Source organism: Garra rufa, chromosome 1 (genome assembly GCF_049309525.1).
Source record: "Garra rufa chromosome 1, GarRuf1.0, whole genome shotgun sequence".
Lineage (NCBI taxonomy): Eukaryota > Metazoa > Chordata > Actinopteri > Cypriniformes > Cyprinidae > Garra > Garra rufa.
Window position 1 is genome coordinate 94,191,633 of NC_133361.1, and position 15,000 is coordinate 94,206,632.

At 40.6% G+C, this 15,000-nt stretch overlaps 27 non-coding genes and 1 pseudogene across 27 annotated transcripts; all 28 read left to right on the top strand.

Annotated features, from left to right (window-relative positions):
- Window positions 1-50: 50 nt before the first annotated feature.
- LOC141318152 (5S ribosomal RNA) lies at window positions 51-169 on the top strand. Its single transcript, XR_012352485.1, has one exon. It is a non-coding gene; the product is annotated as a 5S ribosomal RNA (ribosomal RNA).
- Window positions 170-253: 84 nt separating this feature from the next.
- Window positions 254-372, top strand: LOC141346181 (5S ribosomal RNA; annotated as a pseudogene).
- An 84-nt stretch (window positions 373-456) lies between these two features.
- On the top strand, window positions 457-575 carry LOC141308636 (5S ribosomal RNA). Its single transcript, XR_012347231.1, has one exon. It is a non-coding gene; the product is annotated as a 5S ribosomal RNA (ribosomal RNA).
- An 802-nt stretch (window positions 576-1,377) lies between these two features.
- Window positions 1,378-1,496, top strand: LOC141345274 (5S ribosomal RNA). The gene has a single exon (XR_012356990.1). It is a non-coding gene; the product is annotated as a 5S ribosomal RNA (ribosomal RNA).
- Window positions 1,497-1,580: 84 nt separating this feature from the next.
- LOC141319268 (5S ribosomal RNA) lies at window positions 1,581-1,699 on the top strand. Its single transcript, XR_012353534.1, has one exon. It is a non-coding gene; the product is annotated as a 5S ribosomal RNA (ribosomal RNA).
- An 84-nt stretch (window positions 1,700-1,783) lies between these two features.
- LOC141308647 (5S ribosomal RNA) lies at window positions 1,784-1,902 on the top strand. Its single transcript, XR_012347232.1, has one exon. It is a non-coding gene; the product is annotated as a 5S ribosomal RNA (ribosomal RNA).
- Window positions 1,903-2,703: 801 nt separating this feature from the next.
- LOC141319402 (5S ribosomal RNA) lies at window positions 2,704-2,822 on the top strand. Its single transcript, XR_012353660.1, has one exon. It is a non-coding gene; the product is annotated as a 5S ribosomal RNA (ribosomal RNA).
- An 84-nt stretch (window positions 2,823-2,906) lies between these two features.
- Window positions 2,907-3,025, top strand: LOC141292305 (5S ribosomal RNA). Its single transcript, XR_012340488.1, has one exon. It is a non-coding gene; the product is annotated as a 5S ribosomal RNA (ribosomal RNA).
- An 801-nt stretch (window positions 3,026-3,826) lies between these two features.
- Window positions 3,827-3,945, top strand: LOC141318154 (5S ribosomal RNA). Its single transcript, XR_012352486.1, has one exon. It is a non-coding gene; the product is annotated as a 5S ribosomal RNA (ribosomal RNA).
- An 84-nt stretch (window positions 3,946-4,029) lies between these two features.
- On the top strand, window positions 4,030-4,148 carry LOC141344931 (5S ribosomal RNA). Its single transcript, XR_012356871.1, has one exon. It is a non-coding gene; the product is annotated as a 5S ribosomal RNA (ribosomal RNA).
- Window positions 4,149-4,232: 84 nt separating this feature from the next.
- LOC141308658 (5S ribosomal RNA) lies at window positions 4,233-4,351 on the top strand. Its single transcript, XR_012347233.1, has one exon. It is a non-coding gene; the product is annotated as a 5S ribosomal RNA (ribosomal RNA).
- Window positions 4,352-5,153: 802 nt separating this feature from the next.
- LOC141345281 (5S ribosomal RNA) lies at window positions 5,154-5,272 on the top strand. The gene has a single exon (XR_012356991.1). It is a non-coding gene; the product is annotated as a 5S ribosomal RNA (ribosomal RNA).
- An 84-nt stretch (window positions 5,273-5,356) lies between these two features.
- LOC141319270 (5S ribosomal RNA) lies at window positions 5,357-5,475 on the top strand. Its single transcript, XR_012353536.1, has one exon. It is a non-coding gene; the product is annotated as a 5S ribosomal RNA (ribosomal RNA).
- An 84-nt stretch (window positions 5,476-5,559) lies between these two features.
- LOC141308669 (5S ribosomal RNA) lies at window positions 5,560-5,678 on the top strand. Its single transcript, XR_012347234.1, has one exon. It is a non-coding gene; the product is annotated as a 5S ribosomal RNA (ribosomal RNA).
- Window positions 5,679-6,480: 802 nt separating this feature from the next.
- Window positions 6,481-6,599, top strand: LOC141344939 (5S ribosomal RNA). The gene has a single exon (XR_012356872.1). It is a non-coding gene; the product is annotated as a 5S ribosomal RNA (ribosomal RNA).
- An 83-nt stretch (window positions 6,600-6,682) lies between these two features.
- Window positions 6,683-6,801, top strand: LOC141308680 (5S ribosomal RNA). Its single transcript, XR_012347235.1, has one exon. It is a non-coding gene; the product is annotated as a 5S ribosomal RNA (ribosomal RNA).
- An 802-nt stretch (window positions 6,802-7,603) lies between these two features.
- LOC141345287 (5S ribosomal RNA) lies at window positions 7,604-7,722 on the top strand. The gene has a single exon (XR_012356992.1). It is a non-coding gene; the product is annotated as a 5S ribosomal RNA (ribosomal RNA).
- An 84-nt stretch (window positions 7,723-7,806) lies between these two features.
- Window positions 7,807-7,925, top strand: LOC141319271 (5S ribosomal RNA). Its single transcript, XR_012353537.1, has one exon. It is a non-coding gene; the product is annotated as a 5S ribosomal RNA (ribosomal RNA).
- An 84-nt stretch (window positions 7,926-8,009) lies between these two features.
- On the top strand, window positions 8,010-8,128 carry LOC141308691 (5S ribosomal RNA). The gene has a single exon (XR_012347236.1). It is a non-coding gene; the product is annotated as a 5S ribosomal RNA (ribosomal RNA).
- An 802-nt stretch (window positions 8,129-8,930) lies between these two features.
- LOC141344947 (5S ribosomal RNA) lies at window positions 8,931-9,049 on the top strand. The gene has a single exon (XR_012356875.1). It is a non-coding gene; the product is annotated as a 5S ribosomal RNA (ribosomal RNA).
- An 83-nt stretch (window positions 9,050-9,132) lies between these two features.
- Window positions 9,133-9,251, top strand: LOC141308702 (5S ribosomal RNA). Its single transcript, XR_012347237.1, has one exon. It is a non-coding gene; the product is annotated as a 5S ribosomal RNA (ribosomal RNA).
- Window positions 9,252-10,053: 802 nt separating this feature from the next.
- On the top strand, window positions 10,054-10,172 carry LOC141345294 (5S ribosomal RNA). Its single transcript, XR_012356993.1, has one exon. It is a non-coding gene; the product is annotated as a 5S ribosomal RNA (ribosomal RNA).
- An 84-nt stretch (window positions 10,173-10,256) lies between these two features.
- On the top strand, window positions 10,257-10,375 carry LOC141319272 (5S ribosomal RNA). The gene has a single exon (XR_012353538.1). It is a non-coding gene; the product is annotated as a 5S ribosomal RNA (ribosomal RNA).
- An 84-nt stretch (window positions 10,376-10,459) lies between these two features.
- Window positions 10,460-10,578, top strand: LOC141308713 (5S ribosomal RNA). The gene has a single exon (XR_012347238.1). It is a non-coding gene; the product is annotated as a 5S ribosomal RNA (ribosomal RNA).
- An 802-nt stretch (window positions 10,579-11,380) lies between these two features.
- LOC141345302 (5S ribosomal RNA) lies at window positions 11,381-11,499 on the top strand. The gene has a single exon (XR_012356994.1). It is a non-coding gene; the product is annotated as a 5S ribosomal RNA (ribosomal RNA).
- Window positions 11,500-12,300: 801 nt separating this feature from the next.
- Window positions 12,301-12,419, top strand: LOC141311156 (5S ribosomal RNA). Its single transcript, XR_012348626.1, has one exon. It is a non-coding gene; the product is annotated as a 5S ribosomal RNA (ribosomal RNA).
- An 84-nt stretch (window positions 12,420-12,503) lies between these two features.
- LOC141298520 (5S ribosomal RNA) lies at window positions 12,504-12,622 on the top strand. Its single transcript, XR_012341603.1, has one exon. It is a non-coding gene; the product is annotated as a 5S ribosomal RNA (ribosomal RNA).
- Window positions 12,623-13,423: 801 nt separating this feature from the next.
- Window positions 13,424-13,542, top strand: LOC141319196 (5S ribosomal RNA). Its single transcript, XR_012353467.1, has one exon. It is a non-coding gene; the product is annotated as a 5S ribosomal RNA (ribosomal RNA).
- The last annotated feature ends 1,458 nt before the right edge of the window (window positions 13,543-15,000 follow it).

Sequence of the window (15,000 nt, forward strand, 5' to 3'; positions counted from 1 at the left end):
GCTTTTACGGAGGCTAATCTTTAAATAGCCCACTTTTTGGAGCAGCCCTCGCTTATGGCCATACCGCGCTGAGAGCGCCCGATCTCGTCTGATCTCGGAAGCTAAGCAGCGTCGGGCCTGGTTAGTACTTGGATTGGAGACCGCCTGGGAATACCAGGTGCTGTAAGCTTTTGCCTTTTCTTCACTATTTATATAATATGCTGGCTTTTACGGAGGCTGATCTTTAAATAGCCCACATTTTGGAGCAGCCCTCGATTATGGCCATACCGCGCTGAGAGTGCCTGACCTCGTCTGATCTCGGAAGCTAAGCAGCGTCGGGCCTTGTTAGTACTTGGATGGGAGACCGCCTGGGAATACCAGGTGCTGTAAGCTTTTGCCTTTTCTTCACTATTTATATAATATGCTGGCTTTTACGGAGGCTGATCTTTAAATAGCCCACTTTTTGGAGCAGCCCTCGCTTATGGCCATACCGCGCTGAGAGCGCCCGATCTCGTCTGATCTCGGAAGCTAAGCAGCGTCGGGCCTGTTTAGTACTTGGATGGGAGACCGCCTGGGAATACCAGGTGCTGTAAGCTTTTGCCTTTTCTTCACTATTTATATAATATGCTGGCTTTTAGAAAGACGTGTTTTACCGCTCTATTTATTACAATCATTTAAATGTATTATAGAGTTTTAAGTGTTTTACATGTTTTTTAGGCCATTTTATTACTCTTAACATTTTAAGTGTATGTGTCTTTAATAAATGGATGGTTGGCCTTTCATGTGACTAGACACATGACAGGAAGCAGGAAGTACAACTGTATAAGAGAGCAGCATGACAAACAAAGGACAGTCACCAAACTGTTGGATTGAGGAGTTGCTAATTTTAGAGCTCAACTTTCCATTCACCACCTGCAAAATTTGGATTACACTTTCTGTGGATTGTATATACACTGGTGGACACTCACATTGGACTTATCAACACACTGGGATTCTTGGACTGTTTTTAGGGTATGGACAAATGAACTGTATTCTTTTAACAGAGTTTACCTGTTTTTAGGGTATGGACAAATGAACTGTATTCTTTTAACAGAGTTGACCCTAGTTTTATCGTGTTGTTTTAAAGTCTTTTATGTGAACCTTGTAAATACACCAAATCTATTTAAACCAATTTTCTTTTATGTCTCATTCTTTTAACCACTAGTCATTTCTCACAGTTAAATCTGACACCATTTTAGTCTTGTAACTCGGCTGATAAGGCCGATTGTTACACTTTTATGGGAGACCGCCTGGGAATATCAGGTGCTGTAAGCTTTTGGCTTTTCTTCACTATTTATATAATATGCTGGCTTTTACGGAGGCTAATCTTTAAATAGCCCACTTTTTGGAGCAGCCCTCGATTATGGCCATACCGCGCTGAGAGTGCCCGACCTCGTCTGATCTCGGAAGCTAAGCAGCGTCGGGCCTGGTTAGTACTTGGATTGGAGACCGCCTGGGAATACCAGGTGCTGTAAGCTTTTGCCTTTTCTTCACTATTTATATAATATGCTGGCTTTTACGGAGGCTGATCTTTAAATAGCCCACATTTTGGAGCAGCCCTCGATTATGGCCATACCGCGCTGAGAGCGCCCGACCTCGTCTGATCTCGGAAGCTAAGCAGCGTCGGGCCTTGTTAGTACTTGGATGGGAGACCGCCTGGGAATACCAGGTGCTGTAAGCTTTTGCCTTTTCTTCACTATTTATATAATATGCTGGCTTTTACGGAGGCTGATCTTTAAATAGCCCACTTTTTGGAGCAGCCCTCGCTTATGGCCATACCGCGCTGAGAGCGCCCGATCTCGTCTGATCTCGGAAGCTAAGCAGCGTCGGGCCTGTTTAGTACTTGGATGGGAGACCGCCTGGGAATACCAGGTGCTGTAAGCTTTTGCCTTTTCTTCACTATTTATATAATATGCTGGCTTTTAGAAAGACGTGTTTTACCGCTCTATTTATTACAATCATTTAAATGTATTATAGAGTTTTAAGTGTTTTACATGTTTTTTAGGCCATTTTATTACTCTTAACATTTTAAGTGTATGTGTCTTTAATAAATGGATGGTTGGCCTTTCATGTGACTAGACACATGACAGGAAGCAGGAAGTACAACTGTATAAGAGAGCAGCATGACAAACAAAGGACAGTCACCAAACTGTTGGATTGAGGAGTTGCTAATTTTACAGCTCAACTTTCCATTCACCACCTGCAAACTTTGGATTACACTTTCTGTGGATTGTATATACACTGGTGGACACTCACATTGGACTTATCAACACACTGGGATTCTTGGACTGTTTTTAGGGTATGGACAAATGAACTGTATTCTTTTAACAGAGTTTACCTGTTTTTAGGGTATGGACAAATGAACTGTATTCTTTTAACAGAGTTGACCTAGTTTTATCGTGTTGTTTTAAAGTCTTTTATGTGAACCTTGTAAATACACCAAATCTATTTAAACCAATTTTCTTTTATGTCTCATTCTTTTAACCACTAGTCATCTCTCACAGTTAAATCTGACAACATTTTAGTCTTGTAACTCGGCTGATAAGGCCGATTGTTACACTTTTATGGGAGACCGCCTGGGAATACCAGGTGCTGTAAGCTTTTGCCTTTTCTTCACTATTTATATAATATGCTGGCTTTTACGGAGGCTAATCTTTAAATAGCCCACTTTTTGGAGCAGCCCTCGATTATGGCCATACCGCGCTGAGAGCGCCCGACCTCGTCTGATCTCGGAAGCTAAGCAGCGTCGGGCCTGGTTAGTACTTGGATTGGAGACCGCCTGGGAATACCAGGTGCTGTAAGCTTTTGCCTTTTCTTCACTATTTATATAATATGCTGGCTTTTACGGAGGCTGATCTTTAAATAGCCCACTTTTTGGAGCAGCCCTCGCTTATGGCCATACCGCGCTGAGAGCGCCCGATCTCGTCTGATCTCGGAAGCTAAGCAGCGTCGGGCCTGGTTAGTACTTGGATGGGAGACCGCCTGGGAATACCAGGTGCTGTAAGCTTTTGCCTTTTCTTCACTATTTATATAATATGCTGGCTTTTAGAAAGACGTGTTTTACCGCTCTATTTATTACAATCATTTAAATGTATTATAGAGTTTTAAGTGTTTTACATGTTTTTTAGGCCATTTTATTACTCTTAACATTTTAAGTGTATGTGTCTTTAATAAATGGATGGTTGGCCTGTCATGTGACTAGACACATGACAGGAAGCCGGAAGTACAACTGTATAAGAGAGCAGCATGACAAACAAAGGACAGTCACCAAACTGTTGGATTGAGGAGTTGCTAATTTTAGAGCTCAACTTTCCATTCACCACCTGCAAACTTTGGATTACACTTTCTGTGGATTGTATATACACTGGTGGACACTCACATTGGACTTATCAACACACTGGGATTCTTGGACTGTTTTTAGGGTATGGACAAATGAACTGTATTCTTTTAACAGAGTTTACCTGTTTTTAGGGTATGGACAAATGAACTGTATTCTTTTAACAGAGTTGACCTAGTTTTATCGTGTTGTTTTAAAGTCTTTTATGTGAACCTTGTAAATACACCAAATCTATTTAAACCAATTTTCTTTTATGTCTCATTCTTTTAACCACTAGTCATCTCTCACAGTTAAATCTGACACCATTTTAGTCTTGTAACTCGGCTGATAAGGCCGATTGTTACACTTTTATGGGAGACCGCCTGGGAATATCAGGTGCTGTAAGCTTTTGGCTTTTCTTCACTATTTATATAATATGCTGGCTTTTACGGAGGCTAATCTTTAAATAGCCCACTTTTTGGAGCAGCCCTCGCTTATGGCCATACCGCGCTGAGAGCGCCCGATCTCGTCTGATCTCGGAAGCTAAGCAGCGTCGGGCCTGGTTAGTACTTGGATTGGAGACCGCCTGGGAATACCAGGTGCTGTAAGCTTTTGCCTTTTCTTCACTATTTATATAATATGCTGGCTTTTACGGAGGCTGATCTTTAAATAGCCCACATTTTGGAGCAGCCCTCGATTATGGCCATACCGCGCTGAGAGCGCCTGACCTCGTCTGATCTCGGAAGCTAAGCAGCGTCGGGCCTTGTTAGTACTTGGATGGGAGACCGCCTGGGAATACCAGGTGCTGTAAGCTTTTGCCTTTTCTTCACTATTTATATAATATGCTGGCTTTTACGGAGGCTGATCTTTAAATAGCCCACTTTTTGGAGCAGCCCTCGCTTATGGCCATACCGCGCTGAGAGCGCCCGATCTCGTCTGATCTCGGAAGCTAAGCAGCGTCGGGCCTGTTTAGTACTTGGATGGGAGACCGCCTGGGAATACCAGGTGCTGTAAGCTTTTGCCTTTTCTTCACTATTTATATAATATGCTGGCTTTTAGAAAGACGTGTTTTACCGCTCTATTTATTACAATCATTTAAATGTATTATAGAGTTTTAAGTGTTTTACATGTTTTTTAGGCCATTTTATTACTCTTAACATTTTAAGTGTATGTGTCTTTAATAAATGGATGGTTGGCCTTTCATGTGACTAGACACATGACAGGAAGCAGGAAGTACAACTGTATAAGAGAGCAGCATGACAAACAAAGGACAGTCACCAAACTGTTGGATTGAGGAGTTGCTAATTTTAGAGCTCAACTTTCCATTCACCACCTGCAAAATTTGGATTACACTTTCTGTGGATTGTATATACACTGGTGGACACTCACATTGGACTTATCAACACACTGGGATTCTTGGACTGTTTTTAGGGTATGGACAAATGAACTGTATTCTTTTAACAGAGTTTACCTGTTTTTAGGGTATGGACAAATGAACTGTATTCTTTTAACAGAGTTGACCCTAGTTTTATCGTGTTGTTTTAAAGTCTTTTATGTGAACCTTGTAAATACACCAAATCTATTTAAACCAATTTTCTTTTATGTCTCATTCTTTTAACCACTAGTCATTTCTCACAGTTAAATCTGACACCATTTTAGTCTTGTAACTCGGCTGATAAGGCCGATTGTTACACTTTTATGGGAGACTGCCTGGGAATATCAGGTGCTGTAAGCTTTTGGCTTTTCTTCACTATTTATATAATATGCTGGCTTTTACGGAGGCTAATCTTTAAATAGCCCACTTTTTGGAGCAGCCCTCGATTATGGCCATACCGCGCTGAGAGTGCCCGACCTCGTCTGATCTCGGAAGCTAAGCAGCGTCGGGCCTGGTTAGTACTTGGATTGGAGACCGCCTGGGAATACCAGGTGCTGTAAGCTTTTGCCTTTTCTTCACTATTTATATAATATGCTGGCTTTTACGGAGGCTGATCTTTAAATAGCCCACATTTTGAAGCAGCCCTCGATTATGGCCATACCGCGCTGAGAGCGCCCGACCTCGTCTGATCTCGGAAGCTAAGCAGCGTCGGGCCTTGTTAGTACTTGGATGGGAGACCGCCTGGGAATACCAGGTGCTGTAAGCTTTTGCCTTTTCTTCACTATTTATATAATATGCTGGCTTTTACGGAGGCTGATCTTTAAATAGCCCACTTTTTGGAGCAGCCCTCGCTTATGGCCATACCGCGCTGAGAGCGCCCGATCTCGTCTGATCTCGGAAGCTAAGCAGCGTCGGGCCTGTTTAGTACTTGGATGGGAGACCGCCTGGGAATACCAGGTGCTGTAAGCTTTTGCCTTTTCTTCACTATTTATATAATATGCTGGCTTTTAGAAAGACGTGTTTTACCGCTCTATTTATTACAATCATTTAAATGTATTATAGAGTTTTAAGTGTTTTACATGTTTTTTAGGCCATTTTATTACTCTTAACATTTTAAGTGTATGTGTCTTTAATAAATGGATGGTTGGCCTTTCATGTGACTAGACACATGACAGGAAGCAGGAAGTACAACTGTATAAGAGAGCAGCATGACAAACAAAGGACAGTCACCAAACTGTTGGATTGAGGAGTTGCTAATTTTAGAGCTCAACTTTCCATTCACCACCTGCAAAATTTGGATTACACTTTCTGTGGATTGTATATACACTGGTGGACACTCACATTGGACTTATCAACACACTGGGATTCTTGGACTGTTTTTAGGGTATGGACAAATGAACTGTATTCTTTTAACAGAGTTTACCTGTTTTTAGGGTATGGACAAATGAACTGTATTCTTTTAACAGAGTTGACCCTAGTTTTATCGTGTTGTTTTAAAGTCTTTTATGTGAACCTTGTAAATACACCAAATCTATTTAAACCAATTTTCTTTTATGTCTCATTCTTTTAACCACTAGTCATCTCTCACAGTTAAATCTGACACCATTTTAGTCTTGTAACTCGGCTGATAAGGCCGATTGTTACACTTTTATGGGAGACCGCCTGGGAATATCAGGTGCTGTAAGCTTTTGGCTTTTCTTCACTATTTATATAATATGCTGGCTTTTACGGAGGCTAATCTTTAAATAGCCCACTTTTTGGAGCAGCCCTCGATTATGGCCATACCGCGCTGAGAGCGCCTGACCTCGTCTGATCTCGGAAGCTAAGCAGCGTCGGGCCTTGTTAGTACTTGGATGGGAGACCGCCTGGGAATACCAGGTGCTGTAAGCTTTTGCCTTTTCTTCACTATTTATATAATATGCTGGCTTTTACGGAGGCTGATCTTTAATAGCCCACTTTTTGGAGCAGCCCTCGCTTATGGCCATACCGCGCTGAGAGCGCCCGATCTCGTCTGATCTCGGAAGCTAAGCAGCGTCGGGCCTGTTTAGTACTTGGATGGGAGACCGCCTGGGAATACCAGGTGCTGTAAGCTTTTGCCTTTTCTTCACTATTTATATAATATGCTGGCTTTTAGAAAGACGTGTTTTACCGCTCTATTTATTACAATCATTTAAATGTATTATAGAGTTTTAAGTGTTTTACATGTTTTTTAGGCCATTTTATTACTCTTAACATTTTAAGTGTATGTGTCTTTAATAAATGGATGGTTGGCCTTTCATGTGACTAGACACATGACAGGAAGCAGGAAGTACAACTGTATAAGAGAGCAGCATGACAAACAAAGGACAGTCACCAAACTGTTGGATTGAGGAGTTGCTAATTTTAGAGCTCAACTTTCCATTCACCACCTGCAAAATTTGGATTACACTTTCTGTGGATTGTATATACACTGGTGGACACTCACATTGGACTTATCAACACACTGGGATTCTTGGACTGTTTTTAGGGTATGGACAAATGAACTGTATTCTTTTAACAGAGTTTACCTGTTTTTAGGGTATGGACAAATGAACTGTATTCTTTTAACAGAGTTGACCCTAGTTTTATCGTGTTGTTTTAAAGTCTTTTATGTGAACCTTGTAAATACACCAAATCTATTTAAACCAATTTTCTTTTATGTCTCATTCTTTTAACCACTAGTCATTTCTCACAGTTAAATCTGACACCATTTTAGTCTTGTAACTCGGCTGATAAGGCCGATTGTTACACTTTTATGGGAGACCGCCTGGGAATATCAGGTGCTGTAAGCTTTTGGCTTTTCTTCACTATTTATATAATATGCTGGCTTTTACGGAGGCTAATCTTTAAATAGCCCACTTTTTGGAGCAGCCCTCGATTATGGCCATACCGCGCTGAGAGTGCCCGACCTCGTCTGATCTCGGAAGCTAAGCAGCGTCGGGCCTGGTTAGTACTTGGATTGGAGACCGCCTGGGAATACCAGGTGCTGTAAGCTTTTGCCTTTTCTTCACTATTTATATAATATGCTGGCTTTTACGGAGGCTGATCTTTAAATAGCCCACATTTTGGAGCAGCCCTCGATTATGGCCATACCGCGCTGAGAGCGCCCGACCTCGTCTGATCTCGGAAGCTAAGCAGCGTCGGGCCTTGTTAGTACTTGGATGGGAGACCGCCTGGGAATACCAGGTGCTGTAAGCTTTTGCCTTTTCTTCACTATTTATATAATATGCTGGCTTTTACGGAGGCTGATCTTTAAATAGCCCACTTTTTGGAGCAGCCCTCGCTTATGGCCATACCGCGCTGAGAGCGCCCGATCTCGTCTGATCTCGGAAGCTAAGCAGCGTCGGGCCTGTTTAGTACTTGGATGGGAGACCGCCTGGGAATACCAGGTGCTGTAAGCTTTTGCCTTTTCTTCACTATTTATATAATATGCTGGCTTTTAGAAAGACGTGTTTTACCGCTCTATTTATTACAATCATTTAAATGTATTATAGAGTTTTAAGTGTTTTACATGTTTTTTAGGCCATTTTATTACTCTTAACATTTTAAGTGTATGTGTCTTTAATAAATGGATGGTTGGCCTTTCATGTGACTAGACACATGACAGGAAGCAGGAAGTACAACTGTATAAGAGAGCAGCATGACAAACAAAGGACAGTCACCAAACTGTTGGATTGAGGAGTTGCTAATTTTAGAGCTCAACTTTCCATTCACCACCTGCAAAATTTGGATTACACTTTCTGTGGATTGTATATACACTGGTGGACACTCACATTGGACTTATCAACACACTGGGATTCTTGGACTGTTTTTAGGGTATGGACAAATGAACTGTATTCTTTTAACAGAGTTTACCTGTTTTTAGGGTATGGACAAATGAACTGTATTCTTTTAACAGAGTTGACCCTAGTTTTATCGTGTTGTTTTAAAGTCTTTTATGTGAACCTTGTAAATACACCAAATCTATTTAAACCAATTTTCTTTTATGTCTCATTCTTTTAACCACTAGTCATCTCTCACAGTTAAATCTGACACCATTTTAGTCTTGTAACTCGGCTGATAAGGCCGATTGTTACACTTTTATGGGAGACCGCCTGGGAATATCAGGTGCTGTAAGCTTTTGGCTTTTCTTCACTATTTATATAATATGCTGGCTTTTACGGAGGCTAATCTTTAAATAGCCCACTTTTTGGAGCAGCCCTCGATTATGGCCATACCGCGCTGAGAGCGCCTGACCTCGTCTGATCTCGGAAGCTAAGCAGCGTCGGGCCTTGTTAGTACTTGGATGGGAGACCGCCTGGGAATACCAGGTGCTGTAAGCTTTTGCCTTTTCTTCACTATTTATATAATATGCTGGCTTTTACGGAGGCTGATCTTTAATAGCCCACTTTTTGGAGCAGCCCTCGCTTATGGCCATACCGCGCTGAGAGCGCCCGATCTCGTCTGATCTCGGAAGCTAAGCAGCGTCGGGCCTGTTTAGTACTTGGATGGGAGACCGCCTGGGAATACCAGGTGCTGTAAGCTTTTGCCTTTTCTTCACTATTTATATAATATGCTGGCTTTTAGAAAGACGTGTTTTACCGCTCTATTTATTACAATCATTTAAATGTATTATAGAGTTTTAAGTGTTTTACATGTTTTTTAGGCCATTTTATTACTCTTAACATTTTAAGTGTATGTGTCTTTAATAAATGGATGGTTGGCCTTTCATGTGACTAGACACATGACAGGAAGCAGGAAGTACAACTGTATAAGAGAGCAGCATGACAAACAAAGGACAGTCACCAAACTGTTGGATTGAGGAGTTGCTAATTTTAGAGCTCAACTTTCCATTCACCACCTGCAAAATTTGGATTACACTTTCTGTGGATTGTATATACACTGGTGGACACTCACATTGGACTTATCAACACACTGGGATTCTTGGACTGTTTTTAGGGTATGGACAAATGAACTGTATTCTTTTAACAGAGTTTACCTGTTTTTAGGGTATGGACAAATGAACTGTATTCTTTTAACAGAGTTGACCCTAGTTTTATCGTGTTGTTTTAAAGTCTTTTATGTGAACCTTGTAAATACACCAAATCTATTTAAACCAATTTTCTTTTATGTCTCATTCTTTTAACCACTAGTCATTTCTCACAGTTAAATCTGACACCATTTTAGTCTTGTAACTCGGCTGATAAGGCCGATTGTTACACTTTTATGGGAGACCGCCTGGGAATATCAGGTGCTGTAAGCTTTTGGCTTTTCTTCACTATTTATATAATATGCTGGCTTTTACGGAGGCTAATCTTTAAATAGCCCACTTTTTGGAGCAGCCCTCGATTATGGCCATACCGCGCTGAGAGTGCCCGACCTCGTCTGATCTCGGAAGCTAAGCAGCGTCGGGCCTGGTTAGTACTTGGATTGGAGACCGCCTGGGAATACCAGGTGCTGTAAGCTTTTGCCTTTTCTTCACTATTTATATAATATGCTGGCTTTTACGGAGGCTGATCTTTAAATAGCCCACATTTTGGAGCAGCCCTCGATTATGGCCATACCGCGCTGAGAGCGCCCGACCTCGTCTGATCTCGGAAGCTAAGCAGCGTCGGGCCTTGTTAGTACTTGGATGGGAGACCGCCTGGGAATACCAGGTGCTGTAAGCTTTTGCCTTTTCTTCACTATTTATATAATATGCTGGCTTTTACGGAGGCTGATCTTTAAATAGCCCACTTTTTGGAGCAGCCCTCGCTTATGGCCATACCGCGCTGAGAGCGCCCGATCTCGTCTGATCTCGGAAGCTAAGCAGCGTCGGGCCTGTTTAGTACTTGGATGGGAGACCGCCTGGGAATACCAGGTGCTGTAAGCTTTTGCCTTTTCTTCACTATTTATATAATATGCTGGCTTTTAGAAAGACGTGTTTTACCGCTCTATTTATTACAATCATTTAAATGTATTATAGAGTTTTAAGTGTTTTACATGTTTTTTAGGCCATTTTATTACTCTTAACATTTTAAGTGTATGTGTCTTTAATAAATGGATGGTTGGCCTTTCATGTGACTAGACACATGACAGGAAGCAGGAAGTACAACTGTATAAGAGAGCAGCATGACAAACAAAGGACAGTCACCAAACTGTTGGATTGAGGAGTTGCTAATTTTAGAGCTCAACTTTCCATTCACCACCTGCAAAATTTGGATTACACTTTCTGTGGATTGTATATACACTGGTGGACACTCACATTGGACTTATCAACACACTGGGATTCTTGGACTGTTTTTAGGGTATGGACAAATGAACTGTATTCTTTTAACAGAGTTTACCTGTTTTTAGGGTATGGACAAATGAACTGTATTCTTTTAACAGAGTTGACCCTAGTTTTATCGTGTTGTTTTAAAGTCTTTTATGTGAACCTTGTAAATACACCAAATCTATTTAAACCAATTTTCTTTTATGTCTCATTCTTTTAACCACTAGTCATCTCTCACAGTTAAATCTGACACCATTTTAGTCTTGTAACTCGGCTGATAAGGCCGATTGTTACACTTTTATGGGAGACCGCCTGGGAATATCAGGTGCTGTAAGCTTTTGGCTTTTCTTCACTATTTATATAATATGCTGGCTTTTACGGAGGCTAATCTTTAAATAGCCCACTTTTTGGAGCAGCCCTCGATTATGGCCATACCGCGCTGAGAGTGCCCGACCTCGTCTGATCTCGGAAGCTAAGCAGCGTCGGGCCTGGTTAGTACTTGGATTGGAGACCGCCTGGGAATACCAGGTGCTGTAAGCTTTTGCCTTTTCTTCACTATTTATATAATATGCTGGCTTTTAGAAAGACGTGTTTTACCGCTCTATTTATTACAATCATTTAAATGTATTATAGAGTTTTAAGTGTTTTACATGTTTTTTAGGCCATTTTATTACTCTTAACATTTTAAGTGTATGTGTCTTTAATAAATGGATGGTTGGCCTGTCATGTGACTAGACACATGACAGGAAGCCGGAAGTACAACTGTATAAGAGAGCAGCATGACAAACAAAGGACAGTCACCAAACTGTTGGATTGAGGAGTTGCTAATTTTAGAGCTCAACTTTCCATTCACCACCTGCAAACTTTGGATTACACTTTCTGTGGATTGTATATACACTGGTGGACACTCACATTGGACTTATCAACACACTGGGATTCTTGGACTGTTTTTAGGGTATGGACAAATGAACTGTATTCTTTTAACAGAGTTTACCTGTTTTTAGGGTATGGACAAATGAACTGTATTCTTTTAACAGAGTTGACCTAGTTTTATCGTGTTGTTTTAAAGTCTTTTATGTGAACCTTGTAAATACACCAAATCTATTTAAACCAATTTTCTTTTATGTCTCATTCTTTTAACCACTAGTCATCTCTCACAGTTAAATCTGACCCCATTTTAGTCTTGTAACTCGGCTGATAAGGCCGATTGTTACACTTTTATGGGAGACCGCCTGGGAATACCAGGTGCTGTAAGCTTTTGCCTTTTCTTCACTATTTATATAATATGCTGGCTTTTACGGAGGCTGATCTTTAAATAGCCCACTTTTTGGAGCAGCCCTCGCTTATGGCCATACCGCGCTGAGAGCGCCCGATCTCGTCTGATCTCGGAAGCTAAGCAGCGTCGGGCCTGGTTAGTACTTGGATGGGAGACCACCTTGGAATACCAGGTGCTGTAAGCTTTTGCCTTTTCTTCACTATTTATATAATATGCTGGCTTTTACTGAGGCTGATCTTTAAATAGCCCACTTTTTGGAGCAGACCTCGCTTATGGCCATACCGCGCTGAGAGCGCCCGATCTCGTCAGATCTCGGAAGCTAAGCAGCGTCGGGCCTGGTTAGTACTTGGATGGGAGACCGCCTGGGAATACCAGGTGCTGTAAGCTTTTGCCTTTTCTTCACTATTTATATAATATGCTGGCTTTTAGAAAGACGTGTTTTACCGCTCTATTTATTACAATCATTTAAATGTATTATAGAGTTTTAAGTGTTTTACATGTTTTTTAGGCCATTTTATTACTCTTAACATTTTAAGTGTATGTGTCTTTAATAAATGGATGGTTGGCCTGTCATGTGACTAGACACATGACAGGAAGCCGGAAGTACAACTGTATAAGAGAGCAGCATGACAAACAAAGGACAGTCACCAAACTGTTGGATTGAGGAGTTGCTAATTTTAGAGCTCAACTTTCCATTCACCACCTGCAAACTTTGGATTACACTTTCTGTGGATTGTATATACACTGGTGGACACTCACATTGGACTTATCAACACACTGGGATTCTTGGACTGTTTTTAGGGTATGGACAAATGAACTGTATTCTTTTAACAGAGTTTACCTGTTTTTAGGGTATGGACAAATGAACTGTATTCTTTTAACAGAGTTGACCTAGTTTTATCGTGTTGTTTTAAAGTCTTTTATGTGAACCTTGTAAATACACCAAATCTATTTAAACCAATCTTCTTTTATGTCTCATTCTTTTAACCACTAGTCATCTCTCACAGTTAAATCTGACCCCATTTTAGTCTTGTAACTCGGCTGATAAGGCCGATTGTTACACTTTTATGGGAGACCGCCTGGGAATACCAGGTGCTGTAAGCTTTTGCCTTTTCTTCACTATTTATATAATATGCTGGCTTTTACGGAGGCTGATCTTTAAATAGCCCACTTTTTGGAGCAGCCCTCGCTTATGGCCATACCGCGCTGAGAGCGCCCGATCTCGTCTGATCTCGGAAGCTAAGCAGCGTCGGGCCTGGTTAGTACTTGGATTGGAGACTGCCTGGGAATACAAGGTGCTGTAAGCTTTTGCCTTTTCTTCACTATTTATATAATATGCTGGCTTTTAGAAAGACGTGTTTTACCGCTCTATTTATTACAATCATTTAAATGTATTATAGAGTTTTAAGTGTTTTACATGTTTTTTAGGCCATTTTATTACTCTTAACATTTTAAGTGTATGTGTCTTTAATAAATGGATGGTTGGCCTGTCATGTGACTAGACACATGACAGGAAGCAGGAAGTACAACTGTATAAGAGAGCAGCATGACAAACAAAGGACAGTCACCAAACTGTTGGATTGAGGAGTTGCTAATTTTAGAGCTCAACTTTCCATTCACCACCTGCAAACTTTGGATTACACTTTCTGTGGATTGTATATACACTGGTGGACACTCACATTGGACTTATCAACACACTGGGATTCTTGGACTGTTTTTAGGGTATGGACAAATGAACTGTATTCTTTTACAGTTTTTTGCAATTGTTTACACACAATTTTGAAAACCGGGTTCTTTTTTTCAAAATATAATCACAATTATCCAAACACCACACTCAATTTGCAGAATTCCTAGATTGTTTGCAAAATGACACACTTCAGTCAAAACATACACATTTCAGTCAAAACATATACACATATTTGTGAAAATGCTATTAGTTTTCATTTAACCAACACAGTCCTGAATGATCAGACACTATTGCAGACAGTTTCACACTGCTGTGATAAATAAAAAACACATTTGTAAAAAAAAAAAACTAATTTTAGGAAATAGCATGTGCTAGATTTTTGGGCAGACATTGTTATGTAAGGGATCATTTCGATGACAAAACAAAATAGTAACAAACAACATTCTTCATAATTAGTTTGAGATAGAGGGAGAATGTACACAAATAGGCCTACTATAAACTTACCAAGCACTGCACAACACTGATGCGGCAGACTGAATATTTCAAGTATTTATTTAAATTCAAGAAATACAGTATTTCTTACCATAATCAGATACAGTAATCAACCAACAATGAAATCAATGAAACAAATAAAATCTGTAGACAAATAAAAATTACTGCATGAAGTACATACAGTTTGACTCTAGAAAAAAAAGCAACACAACTACTGTAACTATTCCTTATCTCTCTGTCTGGCTGGATCAGGCCATAAGATTTCATCCACATAATTTCTGATGAATACAGGTGAACTCACCTGCTGCCTTTTATAGCACACCTGAGTGCTGCGTTTTCAAATTAGCACATGTGTGCTTCCAAACCTTGTGGATGTGTTTATCCAATTTGTTCATTAGTGTGATCATTGGCAATCCGGGGCTTTGTACTGACAAGAAAGTAACCTCACAATCCTTATCTGTGTCTAAGGTGTTGAAATGTGTGTAGAGTTTTACAAATCACTGTGTGTAATGTTTTGCAAAAAGAGTGAAGCAGACGTTGTGTGTAATGTTGTGCAAATCTGTGGCGGTGTTTTGCTCCTTGGAGT